Below are 15279 nucleotides of genomic sequence, written 5' to 3' on the forward strand. Positions count from 1 at the left end.
AATTAAGACTTGACTATAGAAATTCTACTAATCTATTCCTTGTCACAAGTCTCCTTCTTGGTAGTTCTCAATAAGAAATGGCTTCAGTGACATGGACTTGGTGGAACTGGACAGATTGGGAAGAGGACCTCTYTAATGACAGCTTTATCCTAAGATAAAACGTGTATTACTATCAAATTCCCCACCGTCACCCACCGTGGTTAGAAAACAGAAGAGAAATAAGCATCATAGATGTCACTGCAGAATTAAGTTTTTCACTACCAGTGCTTTTCTGATGTCCTACCACAGCATGAGCCCAGGACACCAGTTATGAAAGAAGACTACATAGAACAGACCAATTCCTTACACACACAAGGGCAACTCTTGCCTAGACGAAGCAGTAAGGATTAGAGACCCAAAATGCATTTGAGACTGTGTTCTCTATCTGCCTGGTGCAACTTTCCTTCTCCTGATACCTGACAGAGACAGCATGCTAGTTCTGCTTCTGATGGAGTCTGATACATGAGGTGGGTGCTCAGAGATGGTTGCTCTTCCCTAGTTCCAAGGTCTTTGCAGACCTCTAGTTGCAAGAGGAATGTGTGACTACGTGTGTGCTTCCAGTGCGTACACATTCAGATTCACCAGGGCTCTGGAGGAGCCATAAGTGCTGCATTAGCTGAGGACACTGAGGAAAGCCCTGCAAAACACACTTAATTTGTTTGTCTAAAACTGATCTCTAGGCTATATCACTTTAGGTTTCTCGAACCATTAACATCCCAAATCACTTGTCAGTTTTGAACATGTATGTTGATAGGATGAAGGAATTCGATTGCCGTCACTGCAGGGAAGCAAAAGTTTCTTTGAGTCCTGATCATTATTTCCCCAAATCTGCAGGCTCATAATCTGTATGTAATAGCTCTGCTAGGAGTTTTAAAAACAAGCTGCCTCCTGGCTACGCATGCCGAGATCTGTGCATGCTGTTTGGAAATGCTTCAGCAGTCTCCGATTTATTTGAGGAATGCTCTGCTTTTAGTTTTTGGCATTGTCCCTCTTCTCAGGCTGCTCTCCTTATCTCAGTTGCATTCAGAAACTGGTTACTCCTAAGCCGGCCTCATCACTTCCACCTTAAGAAAGGACCTCAGGAAAGAACCTGAAAAGATGCTTGTGTTCATCTCAGCAAGATGTCCAGCTGGACTACAGTCTTCAYGGAGTCAGGTCTTTTTCTTCAGTTGTTGGCTTGCACTAAGCTACCACTAAAAAAAATTAAAATAAATGCAAATAATCAGAATTCATCTGTTGTATCTGAAAGACTTGCAGAAAGTGAATACAGGGAAGATAGGAACTCGCAAGAAATAAATGTTTTTTTTTTGTTTAAGAGTTTTTCTTAGAAGAAATATAATGTTATTATGTATTTCTAGCTTCACTTCCCATCTGTTCACCTCCCAAAGTGACATTTAAGAGTTGAGTTTTACTGTGCTAGAGGCATCAGCAGCACTGGATTGAGTGGATCAGATTCCAGACTGACTCTAAAGCTACTCAAACCTTGCCTAAAGCTCAACTCTTATTTGTTTTTCTATAAGAGAGGTGTCTTGATCTCYAGAAATGCTGGCATCTGCCCTTTTCTTGTTTGCATCTCTTTCTCACTCCATTTTTGTGATTTTCTTCCCTTTTCTGCAGCTTGGGAGCAATGCTAAAGTCTGTAATTAACCCCTCTGTGTACTTGAAAGCACTYGGGTGAGGTGGAGGGTTCCTCCAGGAAACCAAAGGAAAGCAGCATGATTTAGTGAATAGGTACTTTATTGGGAAACCAGAGATTCAGTGCTGGTGCTACCTTTGCCTTATCAGTTTTCCTCCTCTGTAAAGTGGGAGAGGAATTAGGAATTCTGTGCCTTCTTTGGAAAGCTTTTGTGACCAGAGATCATTGCAGAAACCCAAATTCTGAGTTTTACTGCATGCACACATCTGAGTCCTACAATTACTTCYACAAACGTTTGGTTTTACGGGCTAATGATACAATTAGGAAGAGTGGAGAGAGAGAGAGAAAAAATAAAATAAAAAAGGAAGCRGCCACCCACACTGCTTCTGTCTCTTTCTTTCTGTCTCCCACAGTGGCAGGGCTCTGGCAACATTTTATAGGTCTGTAATTTCCAGGAAGTTTACATACCATGAAAGTAGAAGTGATAAAATATGCAGTTTAATTGAAAAAAATAAARAAGTACTAATCTCACTAATGTGATAGATTAACACTGTAAATGTGCAAGGCTCCAAGGTGGTTACACAGATTTAAAATAAATTTTCCTTTCAAGTGTCTCTAACCAAACTCATATTTTATGCTATTCTAGACCTTGCAATTGACTTCTATTTGTTTTATTTTTATGAATTATACTCTAATATTGTCACAAGGGATTCTCTTACTCTATGGATCCCTTTCATCAGACAAGGTTCCTATTAGTTTCTCTCAGAATTTGTGTCACACTAGGCTGCTTTGGTGGCTGCAAGCACTATCATGTCACACCAGGTTGTGGTAATAGCTCAAGCTGGAATTTACCATTTGTGCAGAGGGCCAGCAGCACTCAATATGCTGAAAATCTGCTGAAATACTCTGCATGGAGAACACAGTATCAGAGGGGAGAGTTCTGCCTTGCTCCTGTAAGATGCTGGTGACCCAGCTCACCTTCTCCACACACTGCTCTCATGAAAGGGCTTTGGGTCAGGAGATAATTCTCCTCATCTATGTGCATAGATCCCGACACAGAGGTCCTTAGACCATGTTTTAATACATATTGATAAGGAATTTGTGAACAAATAATAGCTAAAAATATGACCATAAAAGATAATCCCTTTCCCAGAAAATATTTGGCAGACTAGTTCAGTATTGGGAAAATCAGCACAAGAATTTTCACAGTTTTTCTAGAATATTGGTTAAACGGTTACTGTTTATGGTGGTTTTTACTCCAGAGTAACTCTAATATGGACCTCCTTAGATAAGTGCTGGCTGATTCTTCTGATCACAAGAACCTCTTAGCAAGTCCAATACAAATACTCAGAGTTTGGGGTGGAGGGAAGACTTATCTATTAATCCTCGACAACATCTCAGAATCTAAGTTGCTGATTAAGCCAGCTAAGGCCCTTTGATCAGTCACTGGCTCAAGGAAGAAGCCTATGGAGCAAGCCTATGGAGCAGTGCCCCCTTGACACCAGCTCTGATCAAGGTTTTGTGTGAACAGCACAGCACAAACCAGCTCCTGGGGAAATCTTGGAGTCCTGTGCATGACAAGAAAGGGAGAGAGATGAAAAAAATGACAAGAAAAACCTGCAGCAGCTGGAAGGATGCACTTTGTCCTCAAGCTCATCATTAGCGTGACTGATACCGGAGGACACTACTTCCTATGTTGTTTCATGACTAAGGACCATTTCTTCACAGAAATCTTTCCTTTATTGATTTTTAGTCCTGAAGGCCCCCAGCCCCACAATCCCCCAAATTCCGGCAAAACTTTCAGACCCCACCATCCCATCTGTTCATGATGTACTTTRTGTCCACAACCAGGACATGCTGTACTGCTACGAGAATTGACTTAGGGGGCTGAAAATCCTCCACGCATCTCAGATCCACTGTGYGCTCATTCTATTTTAATGCTTGCAAAGAGGAAGAGAAAAAAATCTAAACATCTTTTTGCAAATGTTAAGCTATTAAACTAGCAAATGATTTGAGACAAGAGTAAGTATACAGGGTCAGCTTCTCTTTCAAACACTTCTAGGGTACATTATGTGTAGCATGCTTCATGCAAATACCATGGCCTTGAGGTTTTTCCTTGTGGCTTTGTTCATTCTCTCATTTCTGCAAGGAGGCAGGAGGAATAAATAGATGTTTTTATCACCACTTTTTTGCTTTCAGAAAGTTCACATATTGCATTTTTGACATTATGTAAATTAAAAATCACCATGGCATTACCTGAAATAAACTATTATATCACTCCTTTCACGCTGCTCTAGTTAAGATACTGTCAGCACTTCCATTACTAGCCCTTATTTCAAGGAGTTTCAAACTTTGTGATGGAGAGGTAGGGAAAAATATTTTTGATGGAAATTTATTATAAGTTGCCAGCCTAGGGAAGAAATTTATGCTCTTCAGATTTGAGGAAAAAAAACATCTAAAACCAAAAGACTTATGTCTATTTTATTATTTAAATGCAATGCAATGATTCACCTTCAAGAAGTTTGGACATTTAGCCTTACCGAAGACATTCTGAGTGCTGAAGACTCAGCTGGGAAATTTCACAGAAGTTTGTAGAAACTTTTCGATCTAGAAGTGGGGCACAGTGTGGAAAAGTGATCCAGTTATAGCAATGCATTTCCTACAGAATTAGCCCATTAGTTCAAACAAAGCTATCTGAAGCTGATTAGCAGTATAGATCAACATTTGTGTTAAGAGTTGAGCTGTCCCAGAAGTCTGACTCTGTGYGATTTCTCTGACTGATTCTAATCCTGTGGATACTCACTGGGCAACTGTGGGTCAATCAGCAATTGCCACATCTGTGTGTCACCCCAACTCTAGGAATTGGGACAAACTTGTCCTTCTCACTACCTTGTTCTGATTGAACACAATACCCCTTCCAGCRAGCAGGACCCTGAGTTTTCCACTACTCCGGCATGCCCGCATATGCCTGTATGTATATTTACACATAGCAGACATGAAGTGTTTTTCTATTTTTCAGAAACAGTTCTGCAAAGAAGAGTGTAAGTTTGTTCTGTGTCAAGTAGGGCAATGAGTAATGGGCTGAAATTACAGCCGGGGAGATTCAGCTTGAGTACTCCAACTTCCTAATGGCAGCAATAGTTAAGCAAGAGAAGGAAGCCCAAGAGGGCCTGGAGAATCCTACTCAGGGAAGCTTTGAGCACAGCTTAGACAAATGCCTAGCAGACGCAACCACTTGGATACTCCTGGGGCAGGGGATTATATCTTGATTTCCTGTGGAGCCCTGTTTCCTRTAATACTTTGGAAAGCCTTTAAAAAAAAAGGCAGAATATCCATTTTGACAGCATAGATGCTATTCCGGATTCCTCGGTGCAGTTGCTCAGGGATGAGATGCGGCACTCGGTCTGTCTCCTCTAGATCCACGTGCCAAAGCCATTAGCAGCCCCAACCTGCAGTCAACCTACAKGTTGACTGCAATCTCCAAACCCGCCAAGGGCAAGCAGTACACGGGGGCAGGCCTTAGAGGGTTAGTTACTCTCATCAGCTCGTACCTGGGGATACRACAGGCTTCACAGGGAGGCAGCACCATGAGTCATAGCAATATTTTTTTGTTATTAATAAAGTCTTCAGCAGGTGAAATGGAGCCCCTTGCCACTGGCTGCGGTGAGGATTTCTGCCGACTCACTGCTAATGCATCTGCATTCCCCGTCGACGAGGGGATGAGAGCCCAATTTGTGAGCYGCAGGAAATTTTGCAGGCAAAACGAAAACAGCCAATTTCAGGCTTTGTTTAGAAATATTTGCTGTGCTTCCTGCTGCTGCAAGGAACTAGGAGCGGGGGAAAAAACCCAAACAAGAATTCAGTCAGCTGCTTCTGAGGCATTCATTTCTCTATCTGGGGTATGTATATGTGAAGAAAAAATAAAAATACAACTCAAAAACTTTAGGGTACACAACTAGTATAAGTCACAAAAGCAAAATGCCCCCATGAATTGCAGGTGGGGGGGATCCAAAAATGTGCAAAGGAAAACCCAGTGCTTTCCTCAGCTGCTGCTTTGCTCTGCAAGCCCTACCTCCCTGCTCATATCCTTCTTGTCTGGCCTATCTCACCCTAGGCCCTAACTGAGCCCCCATGCTGCTGCCTTTCCTTACTTCTCTCCCAAGAGATTGAGATGACTCCTCTTGGTTTTCAGCTCTGAAGGACCAGAGAGTGCCCAGTGTGTCCAGCAGGACACTGTTCATAAGCAGGCTTTTGATGGAAGACACTGTTCGAAGTTTAAAGTGGAATGGGTGGGAATACAGCCCTCATTTGATGTGGAARAGATGCACAAACTAGGAGGCATCTTGTGTCATATGGCTGGAGAACRCATGTTATATCTGGCATTGCTTATAGTTAGCATGTGTGAAGCACCGTATCTTTTAAATTGATTTCAGGTGGGATAATTCTTTAGGTCTGCGCATTTCTCAAGACCTTTGATTCTATGCATAACCCTTAAAACCCAATGAGTAAAGCAAATATTTTCTTCTCCCAGCATCAAACATCTGCCTTCACATGCACAGCGCCTTACAAGAGAGGAACCTATCATTCAGAACTACAGCTACAATTATGTTCCTACTCCTTTGAGTATTTTAGATAGATTTGTTGTTCAGATTATGGACTGTATTTTTCATCATCTTTCCTCCTTTTTCTATCACCTTCAGCTATAATGCTGGCAAGTCCAGGGAGACACAAAAGGGAGTCTTTTTTTAAAAAAAAAGTATATAAGCCCATATATATTTTTCTTTTTTGGATGTTTCCCTTAATCATATCTTGAATTAATGCAGGGCTTGTTCATTCCGAGCTCTCATTACCCTCTTAATTAACTGTGCACAGATGGAAAAAGTCAGAATTGCTTCACTTGAGTTGTTCTGCTAGTTTTAAAATGAGATGGCAGATGGAGGACAAGGCAGAAAGGGCTCAGCTCAGAGGTAGGAGACAAGTTTTCAAGCTGTCACAGAAACGTCAACAAACGCTCCATCTGTTTATGAGGAGTACTAGGCAGAGGCAGCTTTAAGTGCCATCCACAGACACGAGTTCAAAGAATTCCAAACAATTAGCAGAAAAAATGAAAGTTGCATTTTCAGTTTGAGATTTACCAGGACATTGCCAACTTGTATTGCCGACACTGGATTCAGTAGCAAGCCAGCATATTCCCAGCATGGCCACAGCCAGGATGAGCTCAGGATCCTCAGGGAGGGTGTTAGTTTGCTAAGGCAGACATCTCTATATCACAAGATACAAGTCTGGAGAGGAAAAAAAANAAAAAAAAAAAAAAAAAAAAAAAAAAAAAAAAAAAAAAAAAAAAAAAAAAAAAAAAAAGAGAGATGCTCCCAAAGGCCCTGAATCAAGCAAATCTCCCGAGATTACTGTATTATCCTCAAGGAAACTGCTAGGAGCCTAGTCCGCGAGAACATGAGCTCACACAAAGAAGTCCTTGGCTGAGGATCCTCAGATTAAGGCCCATGCTTGATTGTACCTGTGCACATCCTCTGGGACCAGGTTTAGAGAAGTTTTCTAAATATAAAGCATAGGATGCAAAGGAAAAGTTTGGAAAGTCTGAGCAACCAAGTGCAACTGAAGCTACATATACAAGGCAATGCAAATAAGAAAAACTTTAGCCTTTTGCTTCCACAAAAAATGCCCTGCCTAAACTGCTCCAATGGGTTGCGAAATTGTACTCCTGTCAAAAGTAACGCATACATGCTCACCTTGAATCTATAGCATTACCTTGAATGCTCTAGCATTACCATGTCATGGGTATAAGTAATATAGGATATTGTAATATGGTGTTGGCTATTTAAATAACTTCAGAAGCAAAAGAACACTTATTCCTTAATACACAAGCCAACTTCTGTGAACAGTGTACATCTGCAGCTAGGTCTCACTGATTTATATATGGTTAGTAGAGAGATACTTTAAGCTGAACAGTAGCCATATGGCTTCCACATAGTTTTAAGAAAGCAAAAACTCCCTTTCCGACCTGTACCTCTCACACCCCAAAAACAAACCRAACAAAAACTGTCTGCTTCTTAGGAGACACCTGCTGTTTCTTTTTCCTCAGTAAGTCATGGACAACACTGTTGAGTGATAAGACATCCAAACTGCATACTTCGAGTTTACACAACTTCAGATAAGTCTGGATCTGTCTGAGGTACAGACCTATTGTGCTGCTCTCTTCCTCTCAAACAAATAAACAATAACAAATTATTTCCAACACCATAAAAAGGGCATGTGGCAAGCACTTAAAAGGATTGTTCCTTGTAAAAACCTCAATAGCAAGTTTTCTGTTTCTTTTTGATACGGTATATACAGATGAAACCCCAGTTCCCCTTCCATAGCACATTTTTAGCTCACCAGAGATCCACATTTTGAAATTAGTTTTGCATAGAACTAGCTGAACCTTTAAACATTTTAAACCCAACAGCAAGGGGTATCCATAYCCATGAAGTACCTTGGTGAATGCATTGAACATTATCTACTGGTTGAAAGAGAAGATTAGAGTCAGGCTACCTGGTCCTGGTCAAARTTTGCTCCATAACTTTGAATAGTCATATATTGCCCCTGTCTGGGTATCTACATCAGTGTTTTGTTTCAGATAAAATATATTTTGATTCTCAAGCTTCCCTCGTCACTGCACTTCATTTTACACAGTGGAGCAGGCYTGGCACCCTTGAATTGGGTTACTTTTGGATGAAACATGCTCCTAATGGACTTTGAATACTAAAGGAACACTCAGCTGTTTGCCTAGACTAGGGAAAAAGCTGAAGTAACTCCCCTAAAATGCTTCTAGCCTGGACCCCGGGACCTGAGCACCAACTGCCTTGTTCTGCACATCTGTTTCTACAGGACCATACTGCTTGCCAGTAYAGATAGGGCTCTATTCAGCTTTATTTAGCCCTCCCTTGTGCAAATGGCAGGACATTATTCCTAAGCATGCTGTGAATTAAAAGGGGCTATCTAGTGAAAAATTGAACAGAATCAGTGAGATGCAGTTTTCTTTTGGTACGGATTGTCTGGACAGCCCCAGACATCTCKTGTCACATGGCTGGAGTACGTATGTCATATCTGGTGTTCCTTGTAAATGGAGAGGGCAGAATTAAACCCGTTCCTCTAAGCTACTCAATGGTTTTCAGCAGGCTGTGAAGATACACATGCCCAAGGGGAAACCTGCATCTCAGCTTTGCCTTCAAGACTATTTTTATTCAGTATGTCTGAGCCCCTAAGTACCATCAAGCCCATCAAGTGATGCTCAGGCTGTAGAGCTAAGGGCTACAGGGAATAAGAGCATACCAGGCTATAAAGCTTTGTCAAGAGCAGACCCCCATAGGTGACATTAGGACACTACAGCTGCCTGCAGTTCATCAGAGAGGAACCCAGAAGTGTCCAAGGCCCTGCCAGAGAAAAGGATATGAAAAATATTTTTTCCCTCCCAACTGCTGCCCAGTAAGCTTAAAAGGCACAAACCTCAAAGACTTTTCTGTAAGAAAAAAAGCAGTAAAGGAAAAAAGTACAAGCAGCCAAAGCTAAGCTCTGTTCATGCTTTCAGGCTGACAGGAGAGCATCATTCCCACGGGCTTCTTATCAGAGCATCAGTTCCCTCAAGGTCACAGATCAGGGTAATTACATTGATAGGCACAGTTCTTGCTCATTTGTAGTTAGGTATGTTGGCTCCTCATTTTCTGCTTTAAATATGGGAAGAGCATCATCATCCCATAGCACCTACACCTTGCATTTCAAAGGCACAGCATGTAGTCTTGGCATACCTGAAGTCATAAAACACTTCATGTGGGTCCTAAATAAGGGCACGAGAAATTAGTGTCCGAGTCTTCTATATTATCAAAGTCTTGTGGAGTCATTAGTTAAAATCCTATGATCCAACCTACAGACACATCAGTATCTGCTGTAACAGTCCTTTCTGGTCTTGTCAAAAATTCCTGAGGCACTCTGGAAACATCAGCAAGGGCTAAAAGGGACACATTCACATCCTGGGAATCCTGCAGTGTTGTGGGAGATAAGCAAATCTAAGCATCCTGGACTGATTTTCGTTTTCAGCAGCTTCCCATGCAGCTCATGAATTGCTCTGCAAACAGAAGTGGCCTAGGCCATGCAATACCGTGCACTGCAGCCTTTGCACATAGTCCATGGTCATATAGCAGTCCTGCAGACTATTCTCCTTGCCTCTCAGAACACTTCATTAGCGTCTACAAGCCCTCAAACTCAGCAAACATCTTCAAGGACGCTCCCYGCAGAAGGCCTCTAAAACGGATCCAAATAAACCTACTGCTAAGCAGACTGCCCCCAAAGTCCACAACATGACAGGGCCAGAGGTCAAAGCCAGGAGGACTCCTTGAAGCTACTCRGTTAAGAGTTTCCTTCACGAGCAAGCAGAGAACAGTGTCAGTTTTAGAATATTCTGCCCCCACATTTCTCTCATTTTTTTTTCTGTTTCTAAAACAGGTACTTAAATCATCCCAATGAATAATAAGGATGCTCACCAACCCAATTTAAGGCAATTTCCATTTCAGTCCCAGTATCATCCTCAAACATACTTTTTCCTTTGTCTGTGGAATGGCCTGTTCTGCACAGCACCTTAAATAGAAAGTGCTATGCTAGCTAAATGCTGCCTTTCAACTATTACAATAAATATCTGACAGTGAAGAAAATAAGAAAAGAGGCAGGCGGGGACTGATCTGCCTTGTCATATGCTAGCAACTTGGCACTGAAAGCTTTGTCAGTCCATTAGCTGCTGTTAATTTCCTTGTTCTGCATGGCAAAGGTGGCCATAATTGGTGGAGCTGCTGAAAATATCACATAAATGGGGTGATTCACACTCAGAACTGTCACTGTAATAAGATCCCATTTAGGAAATATCCTCTTCACCTAAGGAAAGAAAGGAAGCCTCAGAGCCTGCCCTCCTCCTGTTTTCTCTTGTTGGAATGCACGACCTGTCAGCATCAAACAGGAGCATAGATCTGTCCATCTCCGAAGAGTGCTTATAATTTGAAAAGGACATCAAGTCTGATGGCCCATAATCAGCTCAGACACAGTATTTTGTTTATTATTTTGCAGGACTTTGCAGACCGGACAAAAGCCAGGAAACAGATAATAAAAAGCAAGTATAAAATGCTAGCCATTTTAGCATGTGCACAGGCATGTATGGGGCTGAGAAAATAGACATGAAAGAAATATGCAGAGTTGATTTGGGGAGGGACACAGGGTCAGGTTGTTTGTCCCACAAGTGCTCACTGTTGCCAGAGCTCTGGAGAGGTGAACTGTAAAGACCTGTGCTTCACAGGGACTTGGAAATGGCGAGGAAACACCTTCATCGAAGAGGAGAAAGGTTCTTTTAAATTGATTCAAACTATGCACAGCTGGAATGAAGAGTCTAAAGAGGAGTGTTTATTTCTTTGATGCAGTTCAGTATCGATAGGGAAAAAAGACCCAGTTCTTTACTTTTGGACAAATCCTAATCTGCTTGGGTATGATCGCAGATGTTAGCAAGTTTTGTTGGAGTTCCCATAGTTGTTAAAGCAGAGTTGATTTCCTTCAGGAGTTTAAAAATGAAATCTTTACTATATTTGAATCAGATTGAGAAAGMCAGGGAGAAGCATAGGGATGGGATTTCCCTTGGGCTATTAGCCATTGCTCTACTCATAATCAATAGCCCTATATTCATTTCCCAAAGCTGAAAACTGCCTGCTCTGCACTAGGGTTGCCTAATATGAATTTCTGCCCAGAACTCTGCCCCCCAAATTACTAGCTTAGTGTTTTTTTTAGCTTTTCCATTGAGACAGTTTCTGCTAAATTAATTAGAAGTGTTTGATTCACATATGGAGCTTAAACTCAGTTAGGTGCTTGACAACTGAGGCATAGGCAGCTTGGGACTCTTCCATGCTCACAGCCTAGATTCTTAATAACCCAGGAAAGTTACTAGAATGTCCCTCCCTTCAGGCACATAATAGTTGCTGAGCAGAAATCTGTAGCTGGCTGGTAGGTAGCTGCTCATTAATGTATCTTTGATCAGTTCTTGAGATAAACAGCTCATTAATACATTTCCAATAATCAGAAGGGACAAGAAATACTTCCACCTTCAAATATTTTCTGTGGATCAAATAGGAGATTTCAACATGCTGAAAGGACTCATCCCATGTGTGTAGGCAGAAGCCCAAGTRTACACTCAGCTTTCCACTTCACTTCTGCCCAAATTTAAAGTGCTATTAACAGGAACCTTAAAAAAATGCAGCAAATCAAGTCATCCTGTAGGATCTCTAGGTGTAGCTCCAGTTCCTCCTGAAAKGATAACTAGGGTTATGTGGAGTAGAAAAGATGGCTTTTCACCTTCCGACTCTGGACTAGTTAGTTGATATCTGTCATTGAAATGGCTGATTTTGAGCGTTCTGCACCTGTGCTTCCTAAAATATTTACTCAGTGTCCACTGGAGCAGTCTGCAAAGCCATCAGCAATAGCTCTAATCTTCTTGAAGAGCTTGACTGAACAGTGAAATGAAAGACTTCAGTAAAGTCTTCAAATAGTTGAAGAGATTAATCTCTTCAAGTGCAAACACTTCTTGACTCAGCAGTGAGTTGGGGTGGGGAATGAGGCTGGTCTCATTTATTTATTAAAAACCAAACAAACAGAAAACCCACCACACTCACAACAACTGCCACTTTTCCCCTGATTAATCTTTACAAAGACACACTCTTGCAATGATATGGTAGGAAAACCTAGAATCATGGAAAAAAAGCTAACCTGCAGATCTGTAACGTAAAGAGAAGGGCAGTACATTTGTTAGCTCTTTACCCAAGCACACATTTCCTGAAGTAATGAAAAGCTTTCCTAGAAAACTGAACATACAGGGCAAGGTCTCTCAGTGAACTCCAGATGCCTTTTTACCCTCCCTCTCAGCCAGGCACTTTTGTAGACAATATATATGGGCAGACTTCTTTTCTTGGCTACAGTAGAAAGTAATTGATGAAGAACATGCTACCCTTTGACTACATGGGTCCAGCCAACAACAATTCAGTCAACCTCCTGAAGTTTGTATTGTTACTTTCTTTGAGAAACAAGGCTCATGTCAGCCTTGCCCATCTCCCAAGAGCCTGGAGCTTCTTTTGAGCCAGAAGTGGTACTAATTACTGCAGCACAGGTCCAGGCAGATGAATAACTTAAAAGAGAAACCCTCCAGCTCAGCAGTACACTTCAACATATAGAAGTATCAGCTTCAGTAGATCCAAAACATGCATAGCACATCAACTGTGATCAAGTGCTTTGCTGCACATTAATATTACTGTCTAGGGAATATTGCGTGACCAAAGCAACACTCTCCAACACCTGCAACTCAATGGAATACAGGAAATTAAGACAGCAAGGGACACTAAGGAGAGCAGAGTGCTCCAGAAAATATTTTGAACAACCTAAGCTTCCCATCATTGCCTAGGCGAACATGTGCCTCAAGTATTTTGATAGGCAATGCTCTGAATTAAGGCCTCCAACATGGTGCTAACAGGTAGATCTTTCATTGCAATAACTAGATGGAGCCAAGGAAAGTAAAAATCTAGCTGGAAAACAAGTACAAGTACTGAAGATTAATGCATCTTTTAGCTAATGAGCAGGTTTAGCAGACACTATAACAGAGGAAGAGAAAAAGAGGTCAGATGAACAGGACAGGAGTTTTGACAGGAACTGGTAACAAGGGCAAGCCAACACAGAGTTATTTTGCTCCCGTTTAAGAGCCACAACAAAAGCAGGCAGTGAAGGAAAATCTGCCTTTTGTAGGGTTATTGACCTCTCTTCCACAAAACCTCCTTGTTTTGGCCAAGATGCCTACAACTCTGTATTACATTTGTGTATGCTTCACAAATTGTTATGTTTTTATGAAAATTTGAGAAAAAGCATCACATCAAGAAAAATCCCACTTCTCATTAGGGGGAGATGACATAATGAAACATAATCAGGCCCCACATCTCTGTCAGTAATGTCATAATTTTGTTTCTTAGGATTGTTCTAGAATATTTATTTTAATACACCCTTCTCATTTACAAGGAGYATTTATTATCACAAGCAATCTCAGTGCTATGTCACTAATAGTACTTAACATTTTTGACTCTTCTTAAAGTATACACAAAACCAATTCCTGAAACATTTAGTAATTGAAYCATCCTTATCCAATAGTATTTTCTACTTTTGACAATCTGCAAGGATAAGATACAGCCTCCGAGTTTTACTCATTCCCCCTCCATTTTAAAAGTGAATTGCAATTCAGTTCTACTGAAAAGTGCCAGATTAAGAGTAGAGTGATAGATGATATGCTATAAAACAGGTAACAGCACAAAACTCACTYTCCCCTCCCACCATGCAGACAGCAGAACATACAGGAATCTACAGGCACTCTTTAAATAGTTTGACTTTTCTACTTGTTCTGTCTTTTCACAGTATTCCTTTAACATAAGCCAAACATAGCTTCAGGATACAGGTAAGCAGAAGGAACATAAAAATCATAGAATAATTTAGGTCAGAAGGGACCTCTTCAGATCACACATCCAACCCCTGTCTCAAAGCAAGGACGACTTCAAAGTTATACTAGGTAAGCTGACAACAGTGATTATTTAGGACCCCTGTGGTCTGCCTGCATAAAGAGAGCTCAGGCTGACTCGGTTTATCCTGCCCTCAGTCTTGCTCAAGTCAACTCTCTGTCCCAAGRGACTACATCTTCTCACAGGCCTAAACACACTCTCTCCAGTCCAAAAGAGCACTATTTCCTGCATTTCCCAAAGGGCTTTTCAAGTTCAGGCAACTATTTCAGAGCAGGGGGTAACAGAGGAAGGAAGACTCTCACATGCAAAGTCAGCAGGCAAAGCCAGACTACCACTGAGGCCTCACACAGCACCTCCCAGGCTGCCACCACCTGAGCATATATCCTTAATCCATRAAACACCTGTGTTACATAAGAGAGAATCTTTCCATCAACTAGCATATTTTCCAGTTAAAATTTGGCAGAAAAAACCATTGTGTCTTACCTGGTCATAGACATTGGTCACCACCAGCTGAGGACARACAGGAACCAGGCACTCCCAAGCGGAAAAAGCTCTGCAGCCAACTACAAAGCTCCCCTTTAGAGGTGGCAAGGCTTGGTGCCTTCCCCTTTATAGGAAAGAGGCTAATCTAATTAGCACCTGAAAACACCAGAAATGAGGTCACTTGCTTCCTGTGTAAGGCTTAATTTTATATAATTTATTTTTACATTTTCTAATTGAATGAATATTAATTAACTGGAGTTTAATGCAGAAAATGAAGACATTAAACTCTCATTAACAAACACCAAATCCTGTTCATCCCCAAACACTTCACATCTGCAGCATTAAGTTATCAAAGAGGAAAAAAACCCTGCAGTGATTTATTTCGTTTTCCGGTGGAAAAGGAGAGGCAATGAATCTGCTTTATCAGCTAATTATCTGCAGCATGACACGTGGATTCCTCAAGCACCTGGAGATGGGACATGGGATGCCATGAGGCACCGGGATGCAAAAGCTGCTTTATTTCCTTGCATGCAGTGCCAGTAGGAGAGA

At 41.4% G+C, this 15279-nt stretch overlaps 1 long non-coding RNA gene across 1 annotated transcript; it reads right to left on the bottom strand.

The window, feature by feature from the left end:
- Window positions 1–1036: 1036 nt before the first annotated feature.
- LOC112955991 lies at window positions 1037–14800 on the bottom strand. The gene is made up of 3 exons (XR_003250973.1): window positions 14731–14800; window positions 6811–6957; window positions 1037–1232 (listed from the first exon to the last, which is right to left on the bottom strand). It is a non-coding gene; the product is annotated as an uncharacterized LOC112955991 (long non-coding RNA).
- Window positions 14801–15279: the final 479 nt, after the last annotated feature.

This window comes from Nothoprocta perdicaria, unplaced genomic scaffold, assembly GCF_003342845.1.
Source record: "Nothoprocta perdicaria isolate Ctin4 unplaced genomic scaffold, notPer1 scaffold_6, whole genome shotgun sequence".
NCBI classification, from domain to species: Eukaryota; Metazoa; Chordata; class Aves; order Tinamiformes; family Tinamidae; genus Nothoprocta; species Nothoprocta perdicaria.